The 17,716-nt window shown below is 35.6% G+C and overlaps 1 long non-coding RNA gene across 1 annotated transcript in view; it reads left to right on the top strand.

Annotated features, from left to right (window-relative positions):
• Positions 1-17,470, top strand: part of LOC140665192 (uncharacterized) — a 78,774-nt gene extending 61,304 nt beyond the window's left edge. The window contains exon 3 of the long non-coding RNA XR_012046568.1: positions 16,234-17,470. This is a non-coding gene — a long non-coding RNA (uncharacterized lncRNA). The remainder of the gene's footprint in view (positions 1-16,233) is intronic.
• Positions 17,471-17,716: the final 246 nt, after the last annotated feature.

Raw genomic sequence — 17,716 nt, 5'->3', positions numbered from 1 at the left:
TAAACCAAGTGTTCAAAGCTATTTTTTAAATGAAAACATTTGGAGAACGTTTCGCCGAAAAATGTATCTCCGCGTAAAAAGAAAGGCTGCATAAATAAGATTTCTGTTCCACATCTCTGAGAAATGTTGTCTCCTTACTTTCGATTACGTGGAGGAGTTCCGTCATTTTTCTATTTTCTCGCCATGGTCTCGTCATTTCTCGCAGACATTTTCAAAGTCACGACGAAAGAGCGCGCAATGTCCACGGGAGCGAAATGAAATTCAACGCTTAACCGCCCATCCGGCTGGAGTTAAAGTTTTGCGAGATGAAGGACGGGAACGCGGAGATGAACGGCAGCTATGCTCCCTTTTCTCTCTGGTTCCTCTCTTTCTCTTTCTCTCTCTACATCTCTTCTGGTTTAGCATACGTATAAGGTCGGCGGCGTGTAGTTATGTCGAGTTACGAGGACATAACCCGCCTCTCTTTGGTCCCCGTCTCCCTTTAATTTACTCGCGCTCTTTCGCTCTTCGGGCCGCGATAAATGTTACGGGCCACCATAAAGCATATCACTATTTCGCTAAAGGGCGTCTGGGTATTACGCGCGCGCCGTCCGAGAGAAGAGAGCGCGATAATACACAATAGAAATACCGCGGGACCGCTCGGGAAGATTTCAAGGATGAAAAGCGCGGAACGGGACGAGGATTATTAAGATGCCTGTGCGCGCAGGCCGTTGTTCGGCTTGTTGAATTCATCGTTTAATCCGATACGCGGCAACCATCCTCTTTCATTGCTCGTGAGCGGGTAGTAGGTCAACGCTGATCAGCGCTTGTTATAATTCGTTGTATCTCATATATGTATATTCTCGTTCCAAAATTGAATAATTTATAATACTCCCTCATCACATATTTCGCATTAATTTATCTCTCGCATAGTCAGGATTGTTTAACAGACATATAAAGAAAAAAAAAAAAAAATAATCTGCTGTTATTCGATAATACGATTATGCTTTCAGAAGATTAGAATATGATTTAATAAAAGTGATATAAGAGAGAGAGAAAGAGAAGTGCGCAGAGAACTTTATCTCTTTGACTAATGACGTAATAAATTTAAAGTAAAAGGAAAAGATATATGTATCCGCGTTACATTTTTATATAAGGATGATGTTATTATTAATATTTTATGCAGCCTTTGACACTCGAGCACGTCCTTACGACCTTAGTCCTCTCTCCCCCTTTACCTAAGGCACACGTCTAAAGTGCCTATTATATGCTGAGCCACCGCCGCGGTTGTCCGGGAGATACAGGGTGTCTTTGAAGTACCCAAGCAAACCGGTACAGCAGCTTTAAAGCTTAAGACTTTGGGCGAGATAAGTCAGAAGTTCGACTCACGCGCGTTGCACGTTCGGGAAGTGCTTCGTTAAAAGTTACGGCTAACGACACGATGTCGCGACTCTCAACGTCTTAGTATATATAATTAGCAGAAACGGGTTAAGAGAGCAATTATGCAAGGCAAGAAACATTAAAAAATTATATTAAAAATAATATAAAATCAAAAGAATATTGAATTATAAAATTAATATTATAAAAATTCTTTTTTTAATAATTTAATAAAATGAAAGCTATGTTAAAATTTATATATATATGTGTGTGTGTGTGTGTGTGTGTGTGATTTCGAAGTAATCTGAATTTTGCTATCATAATCCGGAATATTATTCAGAGAATGTAGTCAAAATAATCTGAATACCTTAGTCAAAATTAGAAAAGGTTAACGGGCTCTTGTTCTCTCTCGATCTAATGATACAGCAATATCGTGGGAATTCTGTTTGCAAAATTATCAGGTTTTATCGGGAGTAGCATTGCGCGAGGAATAACTGCACAGGAGCAAATGCATGCGCGAAACGCGATAATTAGCGATCTGGATTTGTGTATCTAACAGAATGGAATCTAACAGAATTACGGTGTATCGGGAATTGGAATTGCGTGTCACGTGGACTCGCTAATTTGCGGATACGCTAAAGATCGTTTGCAACGACGAGTTTAACCGGCTCGTGTCCGCGCCGCTAAATTTCCCCGTCACGTCTGTTTTCCTTCCCTTCGTACATGCATGCTTGTGAAAATCGTCATTATACCATTCGCAGGATAATGTCGGGTTCGTGTGTAACGATTACGTTGCGTTATCTCGTCACTAATACAGGCACGCGACCATTATCGATGATTAAACGGGTATCTTCACAACCTTTCCGACATGTATCTTTCGAGATAAAATAAATTATACGATATATACTACTTTTCTACAAGGAATTATTCCAGCACGGTTCTCCAGAGATTATGCCGGACGAATAAGGGAAAATAATATCACAGACGTGTTTTACGCGAATTAAAGCTTTACTATTCCGCGACGAGAGAAATTTACCCATTATTACGATTAATCGTCGTTTGTTATATTTTAATTAAATTTGTCCGTTTTTGATTATTCGTGCGATGTACGAGACATGAGACGCAATTTCCCGCCCAGTGTGTAATTCATACCACGTGAGTTATTATTGCAATTGTTATATGCATACATTCGCTAATTCATTTGAGTAGCATTTTCGAGGATATCCTCATTTCTACCCAGAATTTCGTTTCCTGGTTATACAGTTTAGCTTTGAAATTAGAAACGTTTAAACCGTATAAACATTACGTCACACAGTTTATTAGCACTGATAATTGCGCGAATACGCACAGTCTTGCATAATAAACTAGGCTGAGTCGTCTGAAAATTGAGACGATTGAAGGGCTCTTAAAAGGAAGTTACTGGCCTTCATTCATAATTGATCGCACAGCAATTGAGATTTATCCATAAATGCTCCGGCGTAACTGAGATTCATTTCAATCGGCTACTTAAAGTTAACCGCGTGGAAGGGTATTGTCTCTCTTTTAAAGATGACTCTTCCGCATGTCTTATCTTAAGACCGTACTGTGTGAAAATCCAATTGAATTCTCCTTCATGAGGCGTAAAAATGCATTTTTACGATAAATAAATTTTATTTATAAAATATATGGCTTGAAATAACAAAAAGTGTGAACCATATATATGGCAATTAAATAGACAAGATTATTAATTATAGAATTTGAGTGTGTAAACAAGAAAGGGAGAGAATACAAATTATACTTAAAATAATAATTTTTAATTATAAATAATTAAATATATGAAGTAAGATAAATAAATATATGATGTAATATTACATATTAATTATGTACCATATGTAATATAGTACAACATGATATACTTAATATGATAAAATATAATTTATTTATTAAAGGTATGAAATAATAGTTACTACTAAATTGTTATTAATAAAATGATTTTTAATAAAACTGTTAATAAAAAAGTAATAGGATAATTTTTAAAGAAGTCAGAAAAGATAAGATAGAACAATAAGATAGAACATGTCACTTTTACATCTATTCGCGCTCTAGTTGTCACGCTCTAATCTATTTATTTTCGGTGTCGAGACAAAAACCCGATACGTTTCGTGAATACCGGATCGACGTGGTTCTCACGTTCGCTTCGACATATTGGCATGGCACGTGTCGGAAACCGTATAGAAACTTTCGATTAGGTGATCTTAAGGTCGCCTTCTCTCAGGGCTTCCCTCTCATCGTTCTAAAATAATAATGGCGATAATGCCCGCAGCATCGAACGTCCAGCCGAATATAGCTTAAACATGACAGATGCCTGCTCATACTTGAAAAAAGAACGTCTCGAAATTCATCACGGCATATACAATACTTTCCGCTGCGATTCTGCGGGCATTATAAATAAACGAAATCACACGCGCTTGTGTGATGACCACAGATTCAAGTTAACATTTCAGACAGTCAGTCTGCATCTTTAGCAGAAGAGATCTTCACATTGAATTAAATATTGTTTTTGTAGATAGATTACTTTCTCTCTTCTTCCCTTCAATTATGTATATATCTCCTTTATTTTATTAACTTTAAAAGAAATTATATATTATTTTTTAAAAGAGAGAAAATGATCATCAACGTAAGATAAAATATATTGTAATAAATTTGATGATATTATTTGTTTGACGTGCAAGCATTTTGCTAATTATATATTGCAGAATTAGTTTTGATAATTGTTCTGATAATTATATTGCAAAATTAGTTACTGCTCTCTTTAGCATTTGCCACTTGCAACACCGGATTAGCGCAGAGCTATTCGATGCACGTGGAGAAGCAACTAAACACTAAAGTTAATATTAATCACGCGATTCTGTATTCGCTAAAACCCTAATCATGATAAACAAATTAATGAATTATTTAATGAATTATTGATTGCGGTTAGACGATAATTGTTAGTATCAAAATTCAGCTATCGTAATCGAATTAATTTCATTATAAAAAGGGACACGTATGTTAGAGAAACAAAAAAAAGACAAATAATACAGATTAATAGGATTAATAATAGGAGAAACATTTTTAATCGAGCTCTCTATTTAAAAATAGTTTATTTTAATTGTCAACCTATTTATCAAATTAAGCTTCATTCATAAAAAAGAGAGGAGAGATAATTTTTTTCTTCCCATCGACAATTACATTCGAATAATTCGAACTAATAGCGTCTCCGCTCTTGGTTAATAGGTTAATAGAGAGCTCCGTTTTTCGAGAGTGCCACTTAGCTTACGTCTGCCGTTTTTATTAAGGTATAATAGAAAAATTGTCTTTTTTTCTCTCTCCGGCTTTCGTAATATAGAGCAGGCGTGGACTATCTTTATCGTCGCGACCGGCTGGCAATGATATTAATACATCACCAAGCGTGCTGAATAAAATTGTGTGGGATAACGTCGAGAGATATACATCGCCGTGTTCACAGGATTATGTACACAAATTATTGTAGTATTCGTATAATTTTTTGTTTCTAATTAAAAAAATTCATTTACAATCAATCTCGAATCAAAAGAAATCGCTCTCTATCTATACGTGCATATTAAATATTGAACGGCGATATATATTGTGCATCATAGAAAGTTTGTTACAACGGAAATTTTTAATTTTAGAAAGAACAATATAACGATATCTGCGAAACTGTAAGTGAGCATTAACGCGAGGAGCATAAGTGTTGCGGTTTAACCCTTTAACGATACAATGCACACAGTATACTACGCGGTTGTTGTTCGGAATATCACACGAATGTAGCTGGTTTAAGAGCTTTTACCACACGCGCTACAAGCTCTCCGCCATTCTGCCTCCATAAAGGCGTTGCTTTCGCTAAGTAATTATAATTTCGAATATGGAAGACTTAATGCATTATTGATCGCCTGTTACATATATCGTGGTATGTTTCATTTAAATAGCATATCAAAGAAAAATTGCATTTATAATTTTATTCGCATTATATAAATTTCCGAAAAAATACAATTCAAACAGCAAATATTGTATAATTTAATATAACACATTTAGTGTAACTTTTTAGCACATTTAGTACAACTTTTTCAACAAGCTTTTAAAATTTACATGTATCTAGTGCCGTTACAAAAATAACGCAAAAAAAAAAAAAAAAAAAAAAAAAAACTAGAGATTTCGTGATGAAAAAAAGTGGAGAAAATTATCTGCTATTACAAATAACTCATTTGAACATTTAGATATATATATATATATATAAAATCGAGCGTGATCTATTCATCAGATAAAATTCGATATCAAAAGACTATCTGAGGATACTCCAGATAGAAGAGCAAAGTAGTATGGTACGGCGACGACGGTGAATGGCGTCCGCCATAATTTAGCCGGGGAGATTTAATAAGGCATGCCGTAGTTCAAGTCCGGGCGGAGTGTCAATATGTCCGGGACCGCTGAGTGATATACTTCCGGTCTTCTTCGCGCGAAATTGAAGAGTCTCCCAGGAGCCGTCGCTACCTAACCGAGTCACCTCCGTCTTCAAATTGTCACCTATCACCTTTCAAAGTCGGGTGTAGGCTCGCCCTTCTCTCTCTCTCCTTTCATCCTCTCTCTAAATTTCCCTTCCTTTCGTCACACCAGGAATACGGACAACACGATCGGGCTAATGACTTTGAAACTCCATTAGTCCTTACGGACGTTGGCGTCGTACGTGTTACCGTAATCGTCCTACGTTAATTGTCACTCACGATCGGTCAAATATTTTATTCCAATTGATATCGGAAGATGAGTCGCATTACACGAGATGTGCTCTTCAAACTTATACAGGGTGTTGTCTACATGAAAAACACGGAAAATCGGGAATATTCAGGGATTTCTTTTGTATCTAGAAAAATCAGGGAAGTCTCATGGAATTTTATTGAGATTTAGGGAATTTTTTCGAAAATTCTTTTTTTTTCTTTTTATTTTTGCTTTTCATCTTGTAAACAGTCAGCCGTGTATGTTCTGTATAACATTTCAGAGAATATCGGATAGTGAGTATCAAAGGAGAGATATAACAATCGTAATTTTATCGGATACGATTTATTCAAGTAATTGCGGGAGGAGGAAGGGGGGATCGCGCACGACGAGTGTCGAATTGAAGACCGACGTTCGTTTCATCACACATATCTATTAATCCGTGAAAAAGTCTATTAACACATCGAATATATGTATAACGCACTATACGCGGTGATTTTGTTATTTCGTGCAGCGATACGTAAGCGAGAAAGTATCGATTCGACATAGCGTATCAATAAACATAATATGTATCGAAATCGGAAGTGTCGTGCAAAATGTCGCCAAAGTGTTTTGTGAGTGTTTATTAAAGATGAGATAATTTATTACATATTATTCGCGGAATTAATTTTTTTGTTCCAGTTATCGCATAGCATATTTCATGCAACTCTATTTGAATGTTTGTGAAACTGCCGTCTCACTTCGTGGAAACTTATTAATTGAGTTGAGAGTTTTAGCTTTATTTTTAATAATTCTACAATTCTTGATATATAGATTAAACAAATAGTGCTGGCCATTAAAAGAATAGGCCGGGAAAAAATTGGAATAAACTGAGATTCCAGGTCCCTGCTGCATCTCACTTTATCCTACGATAATTTTTTTAGCATTCTTGCCGGATTTTAAGCTTCTTGAGAATGCTGCAATAGTTCTACAAAAAGTTTTGTGCGTAAAAATTATTAGAATATTGTAATAGATAATTATATAAAAATCACCCGAGATACTAGACATAAATGAAATTCATGTTATACTGGCGTCTCAATATTTAATTTGTTTAATAAATATTCTAATAATTTTCATATCTAGAACTTTATTCAGAAGTGATTGCAGAACGACCCAAAAAATAAATCTCATTTAAAGTCGATAGAACATTCGAAATATGACCAGCATGTCATCTCACAATCAATATTTGTATGTCTCTTAAGCTAATTTGTTTAATAAATATGTTGTAATAATTTTTCCGCATAAAATTCTCTCTGGAAATTAAAAGTGATTATAGACTGACATGAAATCTCATTAAAATCGATAGAATTATTGAAATAAGACCAATGTCTCATTTCGATATTTATTCATTTGGGGGCGATCTATTTTTTTAATTTGTTTATTATTCTAATGTAAAAATTCTAATAATTTTGTTATATAGAACTCTCTCTCTCTCTCTCTCTCTAGAAATTAAAAGTAATTGCAGGATAACGGAGAATAACACATTTCATCAATCAATAGAATTATCGAAATATGATCAGCGTTTAATTTGGCTATTTAATTTGTTTAATTAATATTCTAATAATTTTTACGCATAGAACTTTTTATATAAGTATAGTTATAGTATTGTGACACTCCTAAGCACTTAAAAAGTCTTATAAGAAATGCTTAAAAAATCGTTGGCAGATAAAGTGAAACAACGTGACCTAGCGTCTTATTTTGTTCCATATAAATATAAATATATATATATATATATATATTTTTTTTTTGGTTTATATACTTAATGTCTTAACATAATATTAAACATGAACTACATACGCTTTGTAATTTTTAAAGAAAAGAAATGAAAATTTTATATAAATGAAAAATTATTTTGTGAAAGTTATTCAGTTTTTTTTAATACATTTATAAATCTAACATAAAAACTTAAGAGGCTCCGTGTTTTTTCTTAGTATGACTAAAAAATGCATGTAATAAAAAAATTTATTTTAGAGAAAGTTGTATTAAAAAGTTTTAAAGATATTCTTTTTACTTGGAATTTTGTACAAAAATACCTGGAAAATCAGGGAATTTTCAGGGAATTTTTTACAAGATTTAAGTAGACATCCTGTTGTACTTTGACATTTTATCTGATCGAGCAGGATAAAAATGTAAGTGACAGTTGACGTAAAAAAATTGCGCAAAGGCGCATTATTCTTTTTTTTTAATTAAAAATTATTTCTACATATATGAAATATATTATTTCGTATATTAAAAAATTAGACAGTTCTTTTTCTAACATATTTTTATTCATTTTTCTCTATTCGTCTGTCTTTTTATTCGAAGTACGGATTATTTTTCACATATATAATTATATATTATATTTAAAATACCATATATAATTTATATAATTTCATCTCTTTTAACAAATTAAGAGGTCGAGATTAATTAATCATCACTATAATTTATACGGCATAAATTCTTTTACACGAGAAAGATTATTTCACTTTTTAAACGTCATCTAAGAGAATACGCTTCGCCTAATGTACGAACACGCGTCTCGGTGTTTTTATTAGGTCTTGTGGAGAAAACATCTTTTTCCGAGGCTGGAAATAAACCGGTTGCGTAAGATAACGAGAGTTGAGTAGACCACCCTGCGTCGGTGGACTCTTGTCGGCGCATAAATCCTGTATCAACCGAGGCATAAATAGAAACGAAAGATGCGGAGAGTGTTTGCAAGTTAGACGTATGTCAATATATGAGCTGACGATAAAAACAATAGGTTAGCTAACGTACGTGTATCGCGAAACACGATACAAAGGGCGGCTTGTGAGTAGTCAGTTTAAAATTTAATGGCATCACGTGTACAGATTTAGAAATATCAAGTCAGGATAGCGTGTAAACTGTCTGCGAAACCGCAGGTTATTGAGGTACACGATATATATAAGAGCAAGGAAGATCCGTAGAGATCTTCGTGTCTTTCAGGAAGCAGACAAGAGAGAAAAACGATTTAAGTTTCCGTGAAAAAGAAAGATCAATCTCCTATTGCGGATTGCAAATGTCAGATTTCACTAATAGACTGCTTTGTGAAACGACGATTTTATAAATATATTCGTTATAATTAAATGTATTTGAGGCATTCAGTTATACAGAGAGAAAACTGACAAAAAAAAAAAAAAAAAAAAATATAAATTTTCAGAAACCTGCAACATTATAGAATGCTCGAAATGTCATTCTTCGGAGATACATAATGCTAGAAATATGCATCCCATAATGTTCAAGACTGTTTTCGTGACAAATCTTGCGACGATATTTCAACACTTATTGCCGATAAAATGCAAAGCAAACGTGTAACTTCGCCATAAGAGGAATTAAATCTAGACAATAAAGTCTGAACGAGGTTGATAAGTATAATAGGTGTACGCGTATCTCTTTTACGAGCAGTTATGATGATGACAAGTAAATTTATTGCTCGCAACGATACGATTATCGCGTCATAAAGGCACGCACAAAGGACTCCGATACTCTTTACTGACAGCTCGCTCTATGCGTGAGCTAAATCGCAACCGCGTATGCAAGTCCATATGGGGAGCCATCTATTCTCATCAAGCGGCGTATCTGCATTTGTTGCTCGCTCAAAACAACGGAATACGAATCGGAATCGATAACTCGCATCTCTCTTCGGAGCGAGCGGACCGACCCCGCTCAGTTTCTGTCCGCGCCGGCTTCTTCTGCCGGTGACGGCTTATGCAATGTCGGAAACTGATCGAATTCATTGGGGCGCGTAATAATGTTTCGTCTCGGATCGAGTAAGTTCGTTTACTCTGGCCTATATCTATCCAGCAGCTCGTATCGATTAATTTACTCGATTCGCATCAGTGCGTGCTATACGATCTTTATCTATTTTGGCTCCACGTTATTCTAACGTTCTCCTTTATTATTATGTGAAATAGATAGTGCTTTTTTTTTTAATTTAATTGTAAAATTAAAACTATTTAACTGCCGTCAAATTGCAAGCATTTAATTTGTTATGTTATACTTTTGGAGTTTTACGTACTGTGGATAAATTTATAATTATTTTTAATTAATTTATATAATACATTTTTATAATTTTTTTATTATTTGTATTTAAAATATGAAGAATTTTAGAATAGGTAATATTCGTGAAACTGATTTTCCTTGTTCACGTTAAATTTCATCCACGGCAAAATTACAAAATATATACAATTCCCTTGTTCAAATTTTGCAAAAACAACGAATAGTACTTTCATGAATAAAAAGTTTTTTACTTTTCTTTCAAGAATGTTTAATAAGAAGCTATAACCGAGAAAGAAAGAGGAAAGAAGGGAGGGAAGGAGAGAGAGGGCTGACAACGAGACGTTTTCGCACACGATGTCTAGCACAAGAGTTGTCGGAGGTAGGTCCTTTAAGCAGAGCTTTCCAGGTTTAATACGATCCTGTAGGAACCTCCCCTCCGGAGACTTTCATTAGGGAGATTTACAGGAGGCTGCGAAGAATCTTATTGGGCCTCCCTCCCCCCCCTCTCTCTCTCTCTCTCTCTCTCTCTCTCTCTCTCTCTCTCTCTCTCTCTCTCTCTCTCTCTCTCTTGTTCCCGGTAAATTACGCGTAAACAGCGTAAAATTTAGTTTACATGCTCACGCATGTTATAAAAGCAAAATTGATATAGTTACTTGCTGAATCAGTTTCTTAAATTTTCTTATTTCTTTCTTTCTATTAACTTTTAAATTGTTTTATCCCGAAAAATGGAATATTTAATATTTAATACTGATATAATGCGTTGTAAAAATATTCTCTTGAAATATGATAAATATACTATTATGCGTGTTTCGTCGCGCACGAAAATTGTAACAATTATTTTCTCCAAAATATTGCAACTAATTTTATCCATTCATATCGGTGTAATAAAAATGCCGCGCAATAAATATTAATATTTTTTGGATTTCAATTTTTTTTTTTTTTTTTTTTTTTTTAAATATCGCTAAATTATAAAAATGCCGAGATTCCTCACACACACACGACGAGAAAAATATCTCTAAACTATCTAGAGAACAAACACGTCACAGGCTTCAGCGACGTTTCTACAATTTGCAACCGGTGCAAATGCGCGCTGAAGGCGACACCGAAGATGCACGTTGACGAGGCCGAGGGGCGCAGCAACGGACGAGAGATAGGGCGCGCCGACATATTTATTCGATGGGGGCTGATACCCTAATCGATTTTCAATATTCCATACGGGCACCGTAGAGCGTCAGTGAGCGTGGTCTATACATAGTCATGTGACACGTCGGAATGCATGCGCACGTTGGCAAACACGTGTGCGCTTCGGTATATAACCAGGGACAACGAAATGATATATTCGCGAGGATTGAAATTACGGTGTTATACGCCACGATAACATAGCCCCCGCCCTTAGTTAGATTATGTACAAAGGGTGCGGTGCAATTATATACCGTGCCACGCAAGTGTGGAGCGGATTGGGCAAGGCGGGTTAAAAGAGCCCGCAGAGAGAGAATAGACGAATCTCGAAACGAAACGGCGGAAATTTATTCCTTTGAGATTGAATACCGAATCTTGGAGATTGGAAAAAATGAGCTGTTTAAATCTTTAAATTCTTTATCTCTCATTTTTCTACTTCGGCTTTTTTCACTTAAAGAACTCTGCCAATTCGAGCTCATCCGCGCATCTGTGATTATTCATATATCAATTTCTTAGAGAGTAATGGAGGAATTAATAATGAGTTTTGGATAATCAAAGATGACAGAAATTATTTTGATATTCTTGATTTTTGGTACTAATTTGATGTCATTTTGCTATCCCCCCCAACTTTTGAATAAATAAAATGCCACAAATAAAATAACACTTATACGTTCTGATGAAGTTGTAATGCGCGCGTGACAAGTTTATTTATATAAAAACCAAATATATTCACAAATTATAAAAAGTACATCCTACATATATTATGCAAAATAATTAATATGTGAAAAAAATTATTATTACGCGTAATTAAATTCTTTATTTATTTTCAAGAGATTTAATACAGAGTAAAAATTTAATACAAAAGCCTGAAGTAAATCCTGAAGAAAGATTCTCTTATTGTTAGATATTTAAATTTTTATAAAAAATATAATAAATGTAAGAATTAGTTCTTGTATATATAAATAAAAAACGCAGATAATTATATGCAAATTTTAAACATAATTGAAGTATTTTTTAATACATATATATATATATATATATATATATATATATATATATATATATATATATATATCTTTAAAAATGTTAATTATTATAAATATGTTGTTATAAATAAATATAAATATACATTATGTAACGAGATATAAAATGGATAACGAGTCATTAAATTTAAAAGTAATAAATAATAAATTATACATTTCGTTCATCTAATGGATGCTCCGCTGTTGTCTGATACCTTTTCGAGCCTTGTTTCTTGTTTATCTTTTACTACTCCATTATTGCGATTATTCACAAGCACTTGCGAAAATACAGTTAATTAAAATCGTGCATGTACTAATCAACGAAATACGACGATCGTGCGGTATTTTCCACGACACTCCCAACATTGATCGCACACAACACGAACTTTATTACGTATATTGTAACGTGTATACTCGATTCGACGATTCGTGTATTACTCTGTATTCTCTGATTTTGAAAATGACGTACGTATACATACTTAAATATAGCCACGAGAAATTTAAAATGTGATACGAAATGTACTCAATTTTGAACATATTTACAAATGTACTATTATTATATCGTAAATATCGCAATTTACGATTCTTATTTCTTATAATATCATCAAATTAAAATTCTTGTTTTAAACGAATATATTATGCGAAATATATGTTTCGATATAAATAGCTATTATCGTGTCTTAGGTGTCATTTATCGAGAATTAATTTGCAGGCAGTTAATCGCTAATTGTGGTTGTAGCGAATCATCACGTTTAACGATTTTCGATATTTCGGAATATATCGCGGATTAAATGCGATCGTGTTTCTCCTTCGAATCGAATGGTAATACCATACTTGTACACCAAACGTCGCTCGAGGTACAATAGGTCGTGCAAATGACAACAAAACGAGCACGCACGTACGTAACAATAACGCGCAGAAGGTTAAACACCGCGTGGCGGTAAAGATCGTTCCGCTACGGCTACACGATATTTAATATTTAATGTACTAGTAAAGAATAAATTTGGGCGAAATATTCTATTTTTCCTTATCCCTCCGACTACTCTCACCGCTTTGTTATTACGGGCATCACTCTTTTACAAATACGTATAATAATATTGGGGAATGAAAGCTGCCACTTCAACGTTACGTTTCTCTACAAGAAAGGTAAAATGCGGTACACTCTAGTTTAGCCAAAAATAGGTTACTTTTATTACTATGCTCTACGTAAATGCTCGTTATTGTCGTGTCGTTGAGAGACGTAACTTTTATTATATCCCATCCCTCCCAACGTTGTTTCCCCTCGTTTCTATCGCGTCGCGTCGCTCGTTCTAAAAATCGCATAACCCCGAAGCGGTTACGAGATCTCGCGATTCTCCCCTTAAACTCCATGGGAGAAATTTCAAAGCTCTCTCGGCACATGAGCATGAATCTCCGCCCTGCGCGTTGCACCTATAATTCCGCGGAACATATAATACTTTTATCGGTCGCTTTTACGACGCGCTCTCGCGCGTCTACCTTTCGCGATTTTATTATCTGAAGAACCGCGGCGTTTTCCTCGATTACCTGGAGTAGGGACGATCGATTTTGAATTTCATGAGTTGTCCTCGTTGTTCGCGCTCGAGTCCGCGGTTACGTTAAACCTACAGCCCTTTGTTGCGAATCCGCGATGTATAACGCGAACTCATTGTCAGTCGTATACTCTTGCGATAAAGCCACGCGCTTTGATGCTACATAAATTTCCCTAGACATACAAATGATGAGTTATTCCATTAAACTTCATACACATTTGTGTTGAGAAAAAATGGATTAAATATATTTATGCCGGGAATTTGTACGTCTCGAATAATTCTCAGCAACTTTCTCTCTCCCAGGATTGGATTTGAAATGAAATTTAGTCGAAATTACGTTCAAAATTAATATTAACGAGTTATTAAGAAAGTATATCGTTTTCCGTTGTCGCAAGAAAATGCTAGGAAATATGTGCATAAAACTCGAAATATCAACATGGGAATAAAATGCTTGGAGACGTAATATACGCATATCTTGGTATACTGTTTTCCGTCCGCTACCAGAGGGAAATTAAAGCACGGGCACGCGACTTGAAGGAAAAATGCACGAATATCTCTGCCGGATATATCTACAATAAAACGCTCCACACACAATAACTTCTCAACGGCTACTTATCGGTCTACAACGGATAAGCGCGCCTTCTCCTCGCTCCATTAATAATTTATTTAAACGGGCTAAAGCAAAACGCGCTCAAGGCGAGAGACCACGTCCCCGGAATACGGAATAACATTGCCGTACCCTCGGCTCTTATCCCGAAAACGTAGAAACGTACAACGGCGTAAATGCAAAGCAGGCACGTGCGCACTTCCGGCGCCCACCCGCATATGTACCCGATCGCACGCGAGGAGGGCGTACGCTCTATGCGTGTCGGAGCCGGTATTGTAAACAGCTTAAAATAGCGTTGACGTTCGGTTTCTCCTTCAGCGGGTTCGCGCTCCAAGCCGTCCAACGAACACTCCATTTTCGACTCGGTTTCTTAACTCCCTTGCCACCCGCTCGCCTCTCTCATTGTCAGTCGATCCGACAAATTTTCGACGTCGACGCGGCGAGAGTTCGCGTGCTTTTTATCCCCCTGACGACGACGACGACGACGACGACGACGACGACGACGACGACGACTCCCGGTGTTTCTTCTTCTTTCTTGCCTTTCGACTCTTTCTTGCTCGTGCTAGTCGTTTTACTGGAGCTCGTAACAAGAGTAATAGCGCCCATGCTCGTTGTCTGAGCGCCACGTACAGTCCTCGCGGATTGTTAACCCCAGTGAACTTATTTTTACACGATTTTGTGCTAGCGCCGCTTAAGACGCTGGTAAAGCCAAGGAGTCTGCTTCTCGTGCGATGGCCTTGAAGAGCTCTTTTTTTTTTTTTTTTTTTTTTTTCATGCTACTATCGGTATCTTGTCGTAAATAAACTTCGACGAAGAATAAGGAGAGTGTTTAGCTCTGTTACGGAGATATCCGGTGGAAGAAGTTGAATCGAACATTACGACCGATTTCACATTCAAAGGATCTGTCGCTAAAATTAAAGTCGGAATTTCTGGAGCAACGAATATTGTATTAAACAAAAAAAAAATGTAATTTTCACGCGCACATTACATATTAAATTACTTATTACTTGCTAAATGGCAGGTAATAGTTCAACAAATTTTTTTTTTTTTTTTTTTTTTAATAAGGAGATGTCACGCGACATCGAGATCCAGTGGGAGAAATCTTGGACGAAAAATTATAAATGCGCAACATTTTACAGAGAACACGACAAATCTCTTGAGAGTTGTAATATTCAAATTTAATTAAACTTAATAACATTTTGTTTTGTAATAAATTTGCGGCAACTATTACAAACTGCCAAGTTTCTCGCGCGATTCCGTTGCAATGCGTTGGATCGTGCTATGCATTAGTGTTTCGAGGGATACCATCCCAAGTATGCGGAAATAGCACAGATATAGATAACAGAAATAAATTAAGTTCATAAACTGTCGAGTAAGGGACGGAAAGCAAGGAGTGGAAGAAAAACGAGCTAGGTACGACGCGGATCTAAAAATACTTTATATTCGAGTAGACCGCGTCCTTGTCGCATAAGAAACGATTCTATAAATGCTTCCGGAAATATGTAGCAACAGATAGTTATACGAGCGATAATATCTGCTATTATCATCATCCATTTGAAACAAACGCAGCGTAGTTTTATTATTTCTACCTCATACTGATATATTGTACGTTTCAATGTCAGATATGCGTAATAGTTTTAATTGTTTAAAATCTATGAAAATTTATGAAAAATAATTTAAATTCTAATTATTTTATATCATCGATTTTAATTCTCAATTTTTTCTTAAATTGCAGTTTTACTGGAATAATTACCAAGGGCCTACGTGGGAGGGAGTCTCAATTTAAACAAGGTAAGATACAGCATTGTAAGCGTAAAAGTTAATCATTAAAATTAATTCCATCTATTTATTCCATGCATACGTGATCTAAATTAATAGTTATCTTAATGAAGGATGAATGTGCGCTCCATTTTAAAAACGTGATGTAGCGTTAGAAACGCTGTGTTGTTTTGAAAATATTTTAAAAAATACGCATAGAGAGAGATATATATAAACTCTCGCATATTTAGGTGCAAAATTTTCTCTCTATTAACGAAAGATTAGAAATGTATTTCTCATGAAGGCGATAGGAAAGCTATTTTGTTGAGAATTTAATGGGGCGGGAAAGATTCAGATTCGTCGTTTCAAGGTAAAAAATTGTGATTGGCGAAACGGTGCTCAATCACGCCGTTTATCCGACAAGTTCTTGCGTTCTTTCGCACAATTCGGCGCAAAATATATCCCACAGTCCTATAGCCGTTCTCAGCATCTTCTCCTAGGGCGCGCGAGCGCCAAGATGCGTCTTCCGGAGACGCATGAGAATACGACCACTCTAAAACCCGCCGGAGATTCTCTCGTAAAAATTGCCGTCCTCTTAAAGGTGGGTCCTGGTGACATTAGCGAAATGTCGGCGAGAGCAACGACGACGAACGCGACCGTCCTCCCGTTTTAATGTCAAACCTCAAATGTCACGTAACTATCCACTATATCCATCCCGGCGTGTGTCCTTATCGTCTGCGAGCTCCCCGGGGGTGGGAACGGCAATAACGTTTCGACACGACACATTTTGTCCTCTTTCTCCCCCTCCCCCTTCCCTTTCCTTTTCCAGACCTTCCTGACCGCCACGCAACCCCAAAAACTTTCTGTTTCCTTCAGTTCGCTCGTTATTCTCCGCGCGAACGCGGCTCTTCGCCGCTAATTGGATATGTATTTGTACCGTGGGTTTGTCCCCTGTCTAAACGAGAAACATACGTATGCTCTATCGTTCTCTCGTTCTCTGGCCACTCGCTTATTTGTACGGCATGAACCGGCAGTTTATCTTTTCATCGGACAATATTTCTGACAGTCGCGGGCAGTCTGAAATATATCGTATCGTTAAATCACGATTTTTTTTTTTCAACTACTTCTCCACCCTCTCCTCTGGTAAATTGCGTTTATTCCGATAAAATCAATATATCCAACGTTATATAATTTAGATAAAAACTTGATAAGAGAATAGAATATAACTCATAATTTTATTATATTTATTATAATGGATTCTTTTTATTACATTTAGATCTGTGTTTAAATTATCATAATATTATATAATTATATAATTATATAACATTATGTATTATCTAATTATTATAACAAAATATATTTTAACAAGTTTTACTCTTTGATAAAATACATGTTTCAATTTTAGATTAAAAAAATGTTGTAAATTAATTTACGAAAATAGATTGTCCAGGAAAAAATGT

This window comes from Anoplolepis gracilipes, chromosome 4 (assembly GCF_047496725.1).
Source record: "Anoplolepis gracilipes chromosome 4, ASM4749672v1, whole genome shotgun sequence".
Classification (NCBI taxonomy): Eukaryota; Metazoa; Arthropoda; class Insecta; order Hymenoptera; family Formicidae; genus Anoplolepis; species Anoplolepis gracilipes.
The sequence above is the reverse complement of the archived record's forward strand: the minus strand, read 5'-3'. Positions and strand labels throughout refer to the sequence as shown.